The sequence below is a fragment of the Microtus pennsylvanicus genome, chromosome 13 (genome assembly GCF_037038515.1).
Source record: "Microtus pennsylvanicus isolate mMicPen1 chromosome 13, mMicPen1.hap1, whole genome shotgun sequence".
NCBI classification, from domain to species: Eukaryota; Metazoa; Chordata; class Mammalia; order Rodentia; family Cricetidae; genus Microtus; species Microtus pennsylvanicus.
In genome coordinates this window covers 43,515,263-43,532,301 of record NC_134591.1, presented here as the reverse complement: position 1 = coordinate 43,532,301, position 17,039 = coordinate 43,515,263, and the positions used below count along the sequence as shown (strand labels likewise).

Genomic DNA, 17,039 nt, shown 5'->3' with positions numbered 1-17,039 from the left:
TGAACACAAATGTCAGATAAGCTTGCTAATAAGCCTCTCTCACCGCCCCTCAACCACAGGTGCTCATCTATAGACAAGGGCAATTAATCTGGAAAATATTCCTTTCGGCTTTATGCCCTGTCACTTCTGGGGGCAATGCTTTGGAACATGAGGATCATGGCATGAGCCTCTTCACTTCCCAGAACCCATTCTACAACTCGGGCCCGTCCCGATGTGCACCGACCCTCTGCTCCTTCAGGTACCACGGTGCTAGCACCTACAGGAGCCCCAGGAAAGAAGAGTACTCTTGGGTTATGCAGTACTTTGAAAGACTAAAATGCCTCAGAGATGTGGCAAAATGTTATACTGACTGTCCAAGTAGTCTAGGTACTGTCAACCCTGAGCAAAGAAACAGGAAACCCCTAAGCTAAGGACAAGGACAGCAATGAGGCCACATATGATCTACTACGTACAAGCCATGGATTCCCCACTGCCTGGCAAAGGGATACGATTATACTTATTTCCATACATGTGGAAACTGAGGCTCATGCAAATTACATTGATCACTCAAGAGCACACAACTAGAAATCTGTGCTGTGTTCTTGTCTCAAGTCTGCCAGCCCCCAGCCCCACACCGTAACTTCTGTGTGGTAAGAAGTGAGCGGCCTTTCAAGACAGCGCTTCCAGTCCTAGCTGGGCTGAGACCAGGTGGCTATGACAGACAGTACTAACTCTCCCCAGTTCTGAACAGCACTTTACAGTGTACAGATGAGAAGGCACAACTTTCAAGGCCCCGTGTTGGGTGAGTGCTCCAAATAACATCTGTTCCACGCCATTTCCCTGGCGGCACCCGCCTGTCCTGCTGCGTGGACCGCTCGCTCCGCTGGATTCGGCGGCTGCCCAGTCAGCCCTTCTTAGGGTTATGCTTTAATAACGTGGTTGTTTTTTAATTAAAAAGAAATCCCTGGTAACAAATGTGAATGGCCCGAGTTAATGAGAGCAGGCTGCAGCTCATTTAACTCCGACTCCGCTTGGCCGTCCTCGCCTTTTCCAGATTGTTTCTGCATGCGATTTTATTGTCCCACTGAGGCAAACCCTGGGACTGGCCTCCAAAAACTGTGGATAATTTTATGACCACTAATGGCATTTGGAGCAGAGAGCATCACAGGGGCTGTTCTGCCAGGATCTCTCCCAGATCCTGGAGGTTAGGGTGGTTCTAAGCTTCCTTCCAGAAATTCAGAGCCAATGGGTCATGTACTTCCTCCTGCAAGCGGAGTGCGGAGAAGGAAGGTGGACTTAAGGAGCAGTGGGGAAGGGCTGGGGAGGAGTGGTGATTCTTGCATGTATTCAGTCCTTCCTCTTCAAGCCTCCGAGGGCAGGCTTGAAACATTTGTTTTTTGTTTTGTTTTGTTTTCCCAGCTCTGCTGAAGAGATAGAAAGCTTCTGACCAGGCTCAGGGACACAACCCAAGCCCAGACCTCTTGGACTTTGAAACCCAAGTATTGTTCTGTTTGTCCCATCCCCCCTTCGTCTGCCCCCAACAAATGTTCCCAAACAGTAAACGTAGACAGAATAGGGTTAACCATTTTGCCAAGGTCACACAGGAAAGACAGACTGAGCTGATTAGAGTCATCAGCAACAAACAGTAGATGAAGGAATGGTTGGACCTTTTAGCTGCTTCTCTGCTGGAGTCTGGGAGAGCCCTCCCAGCAATAAACAAAGAAGTGATGCTGGAAAGAAAGGGAGAGGCTCTGAGGCCAAAGTTGGCATTGGCTGCTGTTGCAAGCCTGCTCAAGTCCTTGTCTCCTGTCCTCCACTAGGCCCAGCGGGAAGCTCTGACCTCTGAACTTGGCAGAGCTGAGAATCAGAGTTGACTGACTGGTCACCTAAGGTCACCTAGCAACCACTGGCACAGCTGGAGCTCTAGTCCATGCCGAACTGCTCTAGGTCTCCTGCTTCCTCAAAGGCTGGACATAGAACCTCAGGCTGCCATCTCTTCCACAGAGATACATCTACAGAACAAATGTAGGCACTATCTCCTCTCTGGCGGAGTCTTTTTCTCCATCCCCAAGGGCATCACAAGACCCAGAGTAGGCCTGCTCCTGTTCATGTTTTGTCTCCAGGGGGGAGGATGGCAAGTGGGAAGATGGGAGCTGTCCGTCTAGCGCCCTGCGGCCCTAATGGAGGGGTATCCAGATAAAGTTGGGCACAGAGTAGCTGTGTTTCCTTCTATACCATGAAAGCCAAGAATGGACCCTACATCCTGGCTTTCTCCAAGCACAAGAAGCCCCTTGACAAATGGTGAGAAATCCTTCAGAGTCAGGGCTGGAACTGTGAGTATACGAAGAAACAGGCTCCAAAAGGAAAAGGATCAGCAAAGCATGGACTCACACTTCTGAAACTAGGTCAGAAGCGGGTTCTGCTTTCCTGGCCTGGCCTCGGTTTTCTTGTCTGACACCTACTTCACAGGGTTGTAGTGACAAGGGAGACACATATGATCAAGTCTTAGCTTAGATTGAACACTTGAAGAATAAGAACGATGCTAGTTGCTTGTGCTGTGCTTCCTGGAGCTCAGGCAGGGCTCTAAGAAGCAGTTCATCCCCAGGCAGGCCAGGTCTAGATGGTCCAAAGCCAGACTCTGAAGGACAAACTCCCAGACTTAGGGCTCACCAAACGCAGGGTTCAGTAGCCTGAATGAAACCCCAGTGAGTCAGTCTGAAGGAAATGGCTCTCACGGTATACCCAGAAGCTTTGCACATTACCATAATACCCTGAATATAAAGTAGAACCACACCCAAAGTGACTCCCACGAGAACATTCCACTGTGCTGAAACCTGCCACTCTCAGCATCCAAGGCCCGGGGCACCTCCTATAGTAACCTGCAGCCATCTGCAGGGACCAGAAAAGCCTAAGTGATAACTGATTTCTGTTTTCCAACAAGCAAGTTTTTTAGAAACAACAAGCTATCAGACCAGGGACAAGGTTATATAAAATCTTCCCACTCTACTGTGAGACTCACTGCAGTCCTCAGGACTCAGTGCAGCAAGTAAGCTGCCCAAGTCCACACAGCAAGTGCAGAGGTCAGAAGTGCCTGGTGACTTAGCCACCTAGTCAGCCAAGCATTTCTGCAAACAAGCAGACAACCAGTGGCTGACTGGGGAGGCACGGCTACTCCACCCTGCCATGGCAGAACCCAAAGAACACAGGAAGGAGAGGGACTGCCCTTCCAACAGGATTTTATGGGAAGACAGAATCTTGGCTCTTGGGATGTGATGGTTTGAGTATGAAATGTCCCTCACAGGCCCATATATTTGAAAACTTGGTCCCCAGCCAGTGGTACAGTTTTAGGAGGTTGTGAAACATTCGGGACAGGCATTTGAGGGTTACTGTGAGGCCTGGCTTCTGGCCCAAGCTCTCTGCTTCCATGACGTGAATAGCTGCCTCATTCTCCTGCCTCCATGTTGTCTTGTCAGTCAGAGGCTGGAACTGTAAGCTGAAACTTTAAACTTCCTTAAGTTTGGACAGGTATTTTTTTATCACACGATAAGAAAGATAACCACGGCCGTTAGTCTGATGATCACCGAAGGAGCCAAGGATTCAACTCGGAACTGCTATCCTTTCCTGCATCTACAAAGTGGGGAAATATTTAAGGGTAGCACTGACAATGGAAAGGCAACCACTCAGCACAAGGCTAGCCCCGGTGGGCACACTGATGGATGGGGCTCCAGCCTGGCCCTAGGGCCCCACAGCCTGGGCTCACCCATCCATCTGGGTGTTATGGCTCATTCTCACAATGTTGTGCTAGGGCATGTCCTTACCAATCCAGAGACCCCTGGAAGTTCCTCTCCTCCAGGACGTCCTCTGGTCTCAGCCCTCTTTGAGCTCCCCCATCACCCAGCTCTTGGCAGCCCTGTGAGTACACATGGCCCAGGCCCCACACTTCACATCTCATCTCTATCCCTAGAGCTGGATTATATCCCCTACACACACACACACACACACACACACACACACACACACACACACACACACACACACTGGCTGTGCTGCACACTGGCTTGTAGGAATAGTTAAAGCTCTACCTCCTGCAAAAGCCTGCCATAGCCCCAGGACAAAGATCTTGGTCTCAGAACTGCTGTTAGCAGGCCTAGCTCCAGCTGTGAACTGGCCCAACCTTCTCCATACAGAAAACAGGGGCCCTGTGGAGGAGGAGGGGGCTTGCTCATCTTATCCAGCAGGTAGGCAGCTGGAAATGCTGAGAGTGTGGTTGTCTGTGAACTGTCAAGTTCGCTCCGGTGCCTCCTCTGTCAGACAGTGTCATTTAGGGGAACTGAACAATCTCGGCACACACACCGAAGGTAAAGTCCAAGTCCACCATTGATTGACTTTCTGGATGGCTGACTCGGGGTGAGTGGTTTTCCCTTCTACATCTGATTCTTCCTATGCAAAATGGGGTTCAGAATCTCAGCTGAGGGGTGGCTGTGCACACTGGAGGAGACAATGCACGCAGGACCCCTGGCGTGGCTTCTGGTGCAGCTGGCATTCTGAAAAAGGCTCCTGTGTTTTGGTCTCTTGACAGACATGGAGATAAAGGATGCTCTCCTGAGCAGTGAGCATCAGTGAGCACAGAAGAGCAGTCTCAGGCCCGGCGCGCCTTGCCAGTAGCCCTTCCCAAGGAGTGTGAGTGAGCGCAGGCTATGCCAAGCCTCAGCTTCCCCTCATGTGAGGAGTAAGCAGCAGGGGCATTACAGAGCACAGAGGACTCAGGGCCTCCTAATCCAGGCCCAGTGAGGAGCTCACCTAAGGGGACAGAGAAGAGGCACAGGAGAGCCTCTTTTCTTAACATGTGGGACCCCGACGTGCAACTGGGTTAACTGGAGAAGCAGCAAGGCACAGAGGCCAGGTTTCTCTGCATCTGAGCAAGATAGAAAGCCGAGACCCACTCGCTTACTGGAGTGTTGGGGTATTCATGGCTACCAGGGGGCCTGTAACCTGGACAGGGCCTCCACAGCAGCAGCTCCTGATGGCTGAAGTCTTGCTCCAGGCTTAAAGCCGCCCATCATCTCTTATCCCAGACCACAAGAACCCCATAAATTCCCCCTTTAAAGCTAAGCTAGATTTATAGGGACTCAGGCCAATAAAACCTGAGCCAGCTCACCTCAAGATGGCACGGCCACAGAAACTGAGCAAAGCCGCAGCTCTATCCCAGGCCAGACAGGCCATGGACAGCCCAAGATGGTTACACACGTGAACATAAACATGCTGGCATACAGACACACGGAAGGACCAATTCTTTCCTCACATTTTTATGTACTAATTGTAAAAATAAAAATAATAAATAAAAATGAAGATAGGCAATAACAAAAAAGTCAGTGGCTACTAGCCAGAGAACCACACTAAACATGGAGAAAACAGTAAAAAAAAAAAAAAAAAAGAGAGAGAGAGAGAGAGAGAGAGAGAGAGAGAGAGAAAAAAGAAAACAAAGGGGAAAAAAAAGCTCGGCAGTTTCTTCCCATGTATCTGCATACTGCTTTTACTTGTAAAAATCAGGATGATAAAAGATCAACATATCTTCTTGTTCTGTCTTTTCCATGTAATGATGAATAAATACCAAAGTTAATGACATTCCTGTTATCTGTCCTGTGCAGTCCTTGGCTCTGTCCATGACACAGGCAGAGTATGGGATGTGTCTATGGTCACACCACGATAAACAACTGTCAGCATACAAGGCAAGCTCCGCCATACCAGGAAGGCTGCTCCATATCAAGACCATGGAGAGAAGAGGAGGCCCATCACTCTCGCGGTGTGTGACTCATGTGGCTGTTACAACAAGCACACAGCCCATCACTCTCGCGGTGTGTGAATCTCATGTGGCTGTTACAACAAGCACACAGCCCATCACTCTCCCAATGTGAGTCTTCTGCAGCTGTAACAAGAAGCAAAGAGCCCAACACTGTCCTGGTGTATGAGTCTCATGTGGCTGTTACAACAAGCACAGAACCCATCACTCTCGCGGTGTGTTGAGTCTCATGTGGCTGTTGTTACAACAAGCACAGTCCAACACTGTCCTGGTGTGAGTCTCTTGCAGGTGTTACAAGAAGCACACAGCAAGAGTGGTTGGACAATTGAATTTTATTTAAAGTGTAGAGACTAGAAGGCTTAGATTGAAGTCTCCGGCAGTTTGGGTTCTGGTGAAGGCTATTTTTCATGGCTCACAGACACTACTTTCTCACTATGGGCTTGCATGGCCTGGCCTTGGTGCATGCTCACAGAAAGAGAGTGGCGAGCATTCCGGTGTCTTTTTATTAACACACTAGTTCTGCTCATCAGGACCCTACACTTATAAACCTACCTAACCTTATCACTTCTCTACTGCAAATGCAGCCACACTGGGGGGGCTAGGATTGCAACACGTGAACCTGGAGGAAGAGAACACGCTTAGGCCACAACCCCAGTATCCAATCTGTCCCTTCCCCTTGATGATAGAGACAGGAAAGAAGAGGAACCTTGTCTACAGAGCTTGAAAACAAGAAAGGAGGGTCTGCTGGCAGATGCAGTGGACTCTGGGATCAGTCTGGACCAGCTCTGCGACCTTGTGAAGATCACACGCTTCCTCTTCTCTGTGGCACAGCATATGAAGCTGAAACCATTGCCACACTACACGAGGTACCCAGGGCAGATCCTGACGCAGGGCAGGCACTGTGCACTGCATCTGCCCTCAGCCTTACCCCCGTGCCAATCAGCGTGGTCTAGTCCTCTCAGCTAGGGACTAGCACAGACATCAAGCACAAGCTGGTTTAGGTCACAACCAGGAGAGAGCATCCCTGGTTCTCTTGCACGCGGCCATGGGTAGCGCTGGGAACTGGCTGAAGCCATCTTGTTCAAGGAGGAGCTATTATGTCGCAAAGAGAATTGGCGTGAGGACAAAATCAGAAACTCAGGAACCTCAAGCAGAACAGGGGAGCAGTTCTCAGCACTTGAGAACAGGTTAATTCTTACAGTGTTTAACACCTTTTACAGCCAAAAAGACCTTGTTAATACAATATCCCAAGAAGCAATCTTTATGCACTCTGGCAGTCTTTCTAATGTGAATATTTAGTCCATTTACACCACTTATAGTCAGTGTAATTACCATGTGTTCTGAATTAAATCTAAAATTTTACTATGAACTTATTTGTTCTACCTATTCTGTATTTTTTTTCTTTTTCATCCTCAACTTCTTTCATATTAAGTGGCTCTTATTACTCTGTTTTCTGCCTCTGTCAGCTCATCAGATACGCCTTGCTCTACTTCTCACAGTTACCTTGACATATTACTGTCTAATAGGAAAGTTTTTTTTTTCCTGCATTGGCAGAGCAAAAACCACAGGACTCAACTCCACCCACCACCCCCATACACAACACATTCTTGTTGATATTCATCCCCCCATTATTTTAATTCTGCTATTCTGCCCTACCCTGTCCATGTTCCTGTGTCCAATAGCACCAGCATCTGGACCACTTCTGAACCTGTGCTGTGTTTCCCCACTTTTGGTCCTATCTCCTGCATCTGGACCACTTCTGAACCTGTGCTGTGTTTCCCCACTTTTGGTCCTATCTCCTGCATCTGGACCACTTCTGAACCTGTGTTGTGTTTCCCCACTTTTGGTCCTATCTCCAGCATCTGGACCACTTCTGAACCTGTGCTGTGTTTCCCCACTTTTTGGTCCTATCAATCTCTGTGTAGCCTTGGCTTTCTGTTGCCGTGCGTCTAGCTCATCCTTTCTCATAGGGTGCTCCCCTTCAGGGGCTCTGATTGGAGGCATGGGATGTCAGGCTCCTCCTTCTGAACTCCGTACTTCAGTATCTGTCTTTCTAGAACTTGAAGCCATTGAAAGCTTGTCTAGCTTCTCTGCCTCTAACTGTCGGGCTCTGTCCACATTCTCGCCCTTTGCCTATGCCTCTTCTGCACCAGCAAACATGAGGGGCAGAAAAAGCAACGCAGGATGACAGATTTCAGCGTATCTGTCTCCCTGGGAGCGGCCTTTCAGGCTCTGACTGTCCTGGGGCCCTAAACTCTGACTGAGAGGCTACATGCACAGTAAGGCTGCAAAAGGCTCCTTGAGTGTTCTGCATGCCTTGCAAACAGTGAATGCCTGACAGGAAGGCATGGCACCCAGTGTCACCGTCACCTCAATGCACTGTTCTTCTCTCCCATACGCTGATCTTTCAGATCCTGGCTGCTTGGTGGCTCTTTAATGTCTTTAAGGATTAAATGCACCCCACCCCCTAAAGCCCACCACGTTGAACTTTAATTCCTGCTGTGTGGTATTAAGAGCTGACTCTATAGTAGGTGTTTATCTCACAGGGGCTCTGCCTGGATGCATGTATAACGCCTTCTTCTGGGGAGAGGGTTTCTTGTAGTGGGAGTCTAGTCAGCAACACACAGAGTGGACTGGCACCCTCTTGTTCTCTCTTGCCCTATTTAACGCCCTAGCTATGCGCAGCCTTCTGCCACGACATGAAGCGGCAAAGAAACTGCTGCCAAATGCCCTTGAATTTCACAGTTCCAGCCTCCAGAACCACGAGTCATAAATTCTGTTCAGTGTACGTGACCTCTGCTCAGGTTCTGAATGGCAACAACACAGGATAGACCAAGACAGAAGCATAGTCTGATACAAGTCATTTTGTTACAGACCGGGTATGAAAATACTCTTCCAATAAATAATTGTCATGACCATGTAGTTCCTATTTCACGGCTGTCCATACTTTATTCCTTATAGTTATAGTGAAAAATTGTGATCACCTATTTTACATTTATTCATATCTTATAGCCTTAGGATAATTTCCTGGATGATATGCACAGTGTTAAGCACGGCCTTACTTACTGTCCAAAGGGCACATCCCTGTACGCTAGCAGCAACACTCCTGCTTCCTTGAGCATGACCTGGCTATTCCAGCTGAGAGTCAGCAGTCAGCCGGGGAGATGGCTTGGTGGGTGAGGTGCTTGCTATGCAAGCCTGATAGCTGCATTTGATCCCTAACACGCAAGAAGAGCATACACTCCTAAAAACTCCCCTACAACATCATGCACGTGCAGCATCCTATGTGTGCCTGTGCTCCTCCCTCCCTCCCCACCCCTCCCCATGTACATGTCTATACTGCCCTCCCTCTCTCCCCACCCTCCCCATGTGTGGCTGTACTCCTCCCTCCCTCCCTCATCCCTTCCATGTGCATGTCTATACTCCCCTCCCTCCCTCCTCCTCCCTCCCCACCCTTCCCCATGTGTGCCTGTACTCCTCCCTCCCTCCCCACTCCTCCCCATGTGTGCCTGTACTCCTCCCTCCCTCCCTCATCCCTTCCATGTGCATGTCTATACTCCCCTCCCTCCTCCCTCCCCACCCTTCCCCATGTGTGCCTGTACTCCTCCCTCCCTCCCCCTCCCTCCCCACTCCTCCCCATGTGTGGCTGTACTTCTCCCTCCCTCCCTCCTCCTCCCTCCCCACTCCTCCCCATGTGTGCCTGTACTCCCCCTTCCCTCCCTCCCCACCCTTCCCCATGTGTACCTGTACTCCCCCCTCCCTCCCCATGTACATGCCTAAACTTCTCTCCCTCCCTCCTGCCCCATCCCATCCCACCCAGAAACAAAAATCTGTTAGTTTAACAGTTTAGAGCCACTAGTAATAGAAAAGAACAGGAGACTTTTTCTATGCCCACCAAAAGAATGGTTGAGCCAACTACAGAAAATAAACAGAAATCTGATAGGCATTAGACATGATACAGTGAGACGCCACCGCAATGCAGAAAGTCTGATTCAAAAGCTTCAGCTGCTTAAACATGAAGTTTGTGAACGGTGTTTGGGTAGTTTCTCCTCCAGCTCATATGCGTTTCTCACTGAATGGCCTCTTACTCACAAAGTGTGTATCAGACAGGAACTGAGACTGTCTCACAGTTATGAGGGAATCATTTACCAAGCATGCCCTCTGCCAGCCTGGCCTCTGTGAAAGAGGGGGCCCTCAACACCCGCTGAAGGAGCTGGACACCAGACCGAGCAGCTGCCAATGGCAAATGTGGAGTAGGAGAATCTGCCTCTCCACAAGGCACTGTACCATAGCTTTTCCTGGACTTATGAAAAATTTTCCTCACGAGAGAAAACATTTTTAAGAGTTCCATTCAACAAAAAGGCCACTGGGGATACAGTTCAGTGGCAGAGCACATGCTTAGAATACTCAGGGTTTCAAGCTTAGTCCCCAGTGCCACAAAAACAAACACCAGGAAAGGGCAGGATCTGAACATCCATACAAAAAAATGGAAAAGGAATTGATATATCAGATGTTAACAATGAGCACACATGCACTGAATACTTAGCTGTGTGACAGGAAGAGGCACCAGAAATCCAGCTTCCCTCCACTCTGGGCGCCATAAACATGCTGAGCAAGAAATAAAAACCTTGACTCGCGTGGCACTTGCCTTCTGGTAGGAGAGATGACCATTTCAAAGAAATAAATTAACTCTATCATACTGGGTAGATAGTACACGCTATGAGTGAAAACAAAGGGAAGAAGCTAGACAGTGAGGAGATGCAGGGCAGTCAGTGTAGGGGAAGGTCTGTCTGCGCAGGGTCGAGGGGAGGGGAGGCAGAAGCCGCGTGGCCATGTAAGGACGTGCATTCTAGGTGGGGTGATAGCAAGCAAAGGCCCTAAAATCAGTGTTCCAGAGAAGGGACACAGAAGGCATGAGAAGAAGAGCCCAGTAAGCAACAGAGAAGCTAGTGAGGCCACAGGAGATGCTAGGACTGTCTTGCAAAACTCTCTGTGGTGACAAAGTGCTGGCTTTAGTCTGTGCTAGCAGGAAGCCACTGGTCCCGAGCAGGGAGTGGCAGATATGACAGGTCATGGGCTCCAGTCTGGCTTTGCACAGAGAAGGCTTCAGAAGGAAGGGCAGCGACCCAGAGGTGTGGCTTTAGGACTAAGAGTTTCTAACTTTCTCAGCTCCCTTTTAGGTCAGAGGAAATAGGTCACGTGACTCTAGGCACCGCCCCATCTCAAACAACTTTCCACAAACATAGGTAAAATTTACAGGGTATATATTTTAAAATAGGCTTTAAATCTCTCTACTACACATATCAAAATACTTCATACTATTTCTGAAATGAATGAACAATCCTTGAGGCCACATCAAAGGCTTGAATTAGATTCCTGCTGCCTGGCTTGTCAGTGACTGTCCTCCAGGCTGCTCAGTTTGCAAGCTCCCCCTGGAGCCCTGGCCCCCGACAAGCAACCAATAGAAGGCTATCTGGACACTTCCTAAAAGGAGCCTGAAACATTTGGCTACTGGAATAGATACACTGCCAGGGCTTCTTAAGGCCCAGGATCCTCTTTCTCAGGGAACGCCTCAGTTCCTGTTATAGGGACGTTGACCAAATCAGGCAGAAAAGATGTAAAATGTCTCTTTGTGGCAATGGAGATCCTGGAGAATCAGGGACCAACCAGGGACCCAAGGAAACAAATCTGAGACCCTCCTAAGGATGGAGAAGGGCAACCTAGTAAATAAATCCAGATCCTTCTTAAAGCTTAATCATAGAGAGACCATGGTCCCAAAGCTGAAAAGCTGAGCTCTCTATGCATCTGCTAACGTAGCACTCATCTTTCTCTCACTTGTGATGCTATAGATCCACAAAGCTCAACATCTCCATTAAGATGGGCCAAAGAGCCAATGATACCAGGCTCCATGCTTTCTGATCCTACCCCTGCATATTCTTGGACACTTGTCCTGTCTGGCTCAAAATACCCAGAGAGGACAATAATGATCACCAAAAGTCACTTGTTTTTAGCCAAGCTCGGAAAGCAAGGGCGATAATGGGGTGGTAAGAAATCCAGAGGAAATGGCTGTTGGTTTCTATAAAACCCGAGGATGGACAGCAAGTCTAGAACCATGGGTGTTAAAAGAGGTGTGTATTTACAACCCTCCTTTTAAACAAGCTAAATAGTTAATTCCTATGTCCATGTTGTTCTTCTTAAGACTGCTATTAATGTTCCTTCTAACTTCTGGAAAACATGTAAAACCCAAGAAGGATGATGGGCCAGCAGCAGGGTGCCAGCTCCAGACAGTTCAACAGTAGGGATGGAGATGTGGTACCCATGCCTCCTGTCTGCAAGAAGGATCAGTAACTATGAGAGAATACAGTCAGTCCCTGGCAGGATTTTGACATTATGATGGCAGGCAGGAGGTAGAGCGGCACACATTTGGCAGAAACCACTCTTGAACTTTAAGATGCTCTCTTGGTGATGGCCAGTGGCAGTGAGCCACCCCTCCCTCCCCACTCCATAGGCTGGGAATAGTAAATGCATACTGTGTTCCCCCCTTACAGTGGGTTTAGCCAAGGAGAGAAGTGCCCCATAAAGGAGGGCATCCCCACCTCCAGGAAACAGCGCCGTGTCAAGATGTGGCCTGGGAGGAAGAAGTGGGAATGACTCCTTGGCCTTCAGAAGAGGCTCAGAATTCTGTCCTCTGTGGAAAAGATTACTCGTCCCACAGATTGGTCCAAAGGCTGGGAAAGCCTGCAGGGCAAGGCACAGTTTTGGCGTCTGAGAAATCCCACTAGCTCCACCCCAGATCTGAATCCACCCAGCTCTGAGGGTCCTCCCCCAGGAAGCCCCGTGATGGGGGGGTGTCTGCTCGCCCACTCTCTTCCCCAGCTCTTCAGTCTACACTCTCAAGTCCAGGCATCACTGCAATGAGGGTTGGGAGAGGGCCACTCCAGGGAGCAGAGTAGAAGGCACTGGAGGATTTCTGGTGGTCACAGTGACTGGCGGCCACTGTCATTCAGTGGGGTAAAGACCAACTTCCTGCCAAGGGGTGGGTCAGTCCTAAGCTAACTGTTCAGTATCATGCCAGATATTCAAAACATCTGTAAACAAGCAGTCCAGTTATGAAAGCCAGAACATAGGTCCATTTCACACAGAAAACAAAATGCTTTTTCATGGTTGTAATATCCACTAAAATTTCCAGCCCTGGAACTGCATGTAAATTAGGGAAAGACGGTACCGTGTTTTGTTTGGAAGTTGCCCAAGGGTTGTTCACCATTTCAGATAATCACGTCACCTCAGCCACTCTGCCTGCGACTTTGTGTCTGCAGCCACCAAGCAGGGTGACGATGCACACAGGTGTGACAGCTGACAACTTCACCGGGCCAGTGGTGTCTGAGCATGCTCACAAGGAAAGACAGGACTTAAAGGCCTACCTCCCTTTCATTCCGTCTTTAGGTCGCAATGACTGCATTCTATGGAGTTTGTCTAACCAGCAGTGCAGGCAGGGAACGTTGTAGAGGGAGTCCTCAGGAGTGAAAGGAGGCCATACAGAAGGGCCCTGTGAGGAGGAGGTTGCACTGCAGGCAACCTCTGACCCACGCCTACTATGAAAGCCAGATCTTCCCTAGGCCACAAAAGCAAGCATGGCAGGGTCAAGCTTTGAGCCAAGGGTGTCTCACTCCACTCCACAGAGGCACCCCAAGAAGGAGACTGGGTCTGGCTTCCCTGAACCCCAAGATCTATTCTGTGACGAGGTCCTGAACTTGGAGACGCCTACGAGAGGGCAGACACATGGCTTCATACAAGCTGCCCAGCAAGGAAAGCTGGCAGTCCAGATCTGTGCTGGGGTGTGAGGAGAGGCGAGCCAGGCTTTCCTCAGGTACCTATGCAGGGCCTTGGCACAGGCACTAGGTACTGACTGAAGCCTGCAGATGGACTCAGTGCCATGCCCTGGCCCAGGCCAATGCCCCATTTCAGCTTTTCCCTTTCCTCAGCCTCCCCCACTTCTCTCATCCTTACCAATCCTGCCTCTCTTAAAGCCAGAATCTTCCATCTGGACCAATCTCCTCTCCTCCCTAAATCACCCTACCACAGCCAGGACAATCTTTCTAAACAACAAAAATCTGGCCCAGATGTGGCCATGTCTCCCCCTGATCCCAATCCTCTGTGCTCCACTGCCTAGGACGTAACTGCTGAGCCAATCAAGAAAGACCAATCTTCAGCCTGGTTTCCATGCAGAAGCCCATCCCCATAGTTCCCACCATGGTACTGCAGTTCATGGTGCCTGGCTGCTCACAGTTTCCCCAGAGCTGCCCTGTTCTGATTCCGCTTGCTCTGCCTGGACTAAGTGTCCCCGTCCTCTCTGAGTTTCCTTTGCACTGGGCAGGTAAGAATACCAAATGTCAATTGTGATAACCACTGACTAAAAGAATCAATGCTGAACTGAGCAATGTCAAGGGAGACGGAGCCTCGGAGACTAGAAAAGACCCGTTTATGAAGACAGACAGCCCAGAAGCCCTTCAGGATGACAGGTGTAGGGCCCACTGAAGCCATGATCTCTACTGTCAAGTTACTCTTTCTTGTGTAAAACAGGCCCTTATCCCGAGAGGCTCCATTTTATAAGCAGCTTTTGACTTTATTTTGAGGGTGTTTGATGGTGCCTGGGAAGACCCACCAACACCCCCATCTGTCTGGCACTATCCATGCAGTACAGATGGACTTACTAGACTTATTTCTGAGAGTAGAAATGGCGTTGTCTCATAAATTGTTTGGGATGCATTGAGACTTTAAGGGTACATGGGCATACTGAAATCATACCAGTGACGCCAGACCCAAGAACTTACTGGACGTGCCAGACCGAGAAAAGAACAGAGCTCCCTCATACGGACCCTGTGAAGTGCCTATCATGGTGATGGCACAACCCTGCCAACCCCCATCAGTGACGCCCACTGTGTGTCAAGGACGGGCAGGAAGGGAAGCCCTGACTATCCTGGGCTTCAGCCCAGTTTGCTCTCCCACTGTTGACATGGCCTACTGGATTAACCGCTTGCTTGCCTTGCCTGCCTGAACTTGGTCCTGTTGATTCTGCTTTGGATCCTGTTCCGCCCATTTGTCTCTACAGCTGACTGTATCTTCACTCCCAATCCCAACTCTCCCATGGCTGGATCTCCATAGCAGTAGCTTCTCCCTGTGGTTGCCTCAGGTCTGATAGCTTATCAATACAGACTCTATATGTATTTCTGTCAGCCTGCTTCTGAAACCTCTGGAATTCTCCAGTAGTCTCTTTTGATGTGGGATTTCCCTCTGTATGCTATGAATATAGTTTATTACCATTGGTTAATAAAGAAACTGCTTTGGCCTATAGCAGGGCAGAATATAGCCAGGCTGGAAGGGATAGAGAGAGAGAGAGAGAGAGAGAGAGAGAGAGAGAGAGAGAGAGAGAGAGAGAGAGAGAGGGGGGGGGGCGAGTTAAGGAGGTGCCATGTAGCTGCCGAAGGAAAAAGATGCCAGAACAGAACCTTACCCAGTAATTCATAGCCTCATGGCGATACACAGATTAATGGAAATGGGTTAATTTACAATGTAAGAGTTAGTTAAGCCTGAGCTATTGGCTAAGCAATGTTGCAATTAATATAGTTTCTGTGTGATTAATGGGTCCTGAGCAGCCAGGAACGAAAGAGCAGTCTCTGCCTACACCCTTTAACTTTTATTCATTCTGTAACTCACACGTTAGATATAGATATATTTACCTGTGTGACTAAGATTGGATAAAAGGACCCACATTTGCCTTGGCCAGATGACTAAGGTATATGGGATCACCTGACAAACTGCTGCTATTAAAACCACTGCACCTTATGAATTTATTGTCAGTCAGTCATTTCTGGCATTGTGGAAAGACACACATGCATTCATCTCTGCTTCTGATCTAACATGCTCATGGCACAGGGCAGCACCTCGGCTCCACAGGCTGTGAGCCACTGAAACCCCTTGAGAGACAAGATGGGAACAAGAACATCCCTGAGCAGAGCGTATTTTCACAGCAAGCAGAAGTGGGCTCTGGGAGTGGAAGCCCGAAGCTCTGCTCCAGGTGCTGTCAAGAAGACCCTGCCCTTGCTCTGCGGGCTACAGGAAAGCAACTGGCTGCGAAGAGTGGCCATTTGGGGAGAAAGTTTGACCTCTGGGGAGGCTTTGCTGTGGTCTCCACAGAAAGGGTGCTGTGCTCTCTCCTTTGTTCCCTTAACTGTATGTGGTACCCAGCCTCCAACGTAAGGCAGAGTCCACGGAAACCCTGGGCAGAAAGCAAGGGTGAGCATCTTAGGTCTTTCCAGCCTGCGAACTCCCCAGCTTTGGGCCTTCATTCACTTTTCTATGAACCGCAGGGAAGAGACTGCAGGTACTTCCAAGTGTTGATCTCCTCTGATCCCAGCCTTGTGACACACCAAAAGGCTTAGTGACCCCGAGGAAGGGCTTGTCAGGACCTGGCCGTGCTTCCTCTTCCTGTTTCTAGTCCTAACGCCGGGGACCTTCTCTATTAGCAGCTTCCTGTTCTGGCTTGGGTGCCTGCCCTCTTTCCCTGATCTGGGCCAAAGATAGCTTGCATGCACCTGTCACCGAACTCTGTGAGCATTCAGAACACGCGGGTGTGTCTGACACGGCTTCTGCCCTCAGGGGCCTGTGTGTGAGCCACAGGACCCTTAAAGAGGAGGCAATGCTATAACAGAGTCATACTAGAATGGAAATTCCTAGGGCAAAGGTGTAAACCGGCACTCTAGTGTAATAACTGCGAGGTCTATTAGAGGCAGAACTCCTGTAGGCTGCCAGGCAGCTGTCACAGGCCATGGTACCTCACATGAACAGGTGACCTCATTCAGGCCTTGCTGAGACCTCGGGCTGGGGCTGACCTATGCTTGGAAAGCTACCTGGGGACTAAGAACCTCTCTCCAGACAACCCCACCGTCTTAGGGCGCCACATTATGACATCTGGTGAGAGCAATAGGTGAGCAGTAAATGGAATGAGGGCTGCCTGGGCCCGGGTGTGATTTCATCCAAGCCCACCTGCCTTCTCTTCAACCTCTTGCTGTCCTGCTGCAAGCTGCTGAGCGGTGTCAGCTCACCGCCAAGCACAGGGCCATCCACTGCCTGGTCATGAATGGGCGCAGTGTTTGTGACCAGTCAGCAAGATGGATGTTGTTTCGTTTTGGCTCCGTGCACCGTAAACATTCTGCAGCAGACACAGCTCCAGGTGGCTCCCTGGCTCTCCCACGGCAGCTGG

General features: G+C 49.6%; 1 protein-coding gene across 1 annotated transcript in view; it reads right to left on the bottom strand.

Annotated features, from left to right (window-relative positions):
* The window catches only part of Glis1 (GLIS family zinc finger 1), a 196,868-nt gene that overhangs the window by 74,560 nt on the left and 105,269 nt on the right, over nt 1–17,039 (bottom strand). The gene's annotated exons all lie outside the window — the stretch shown is intronic.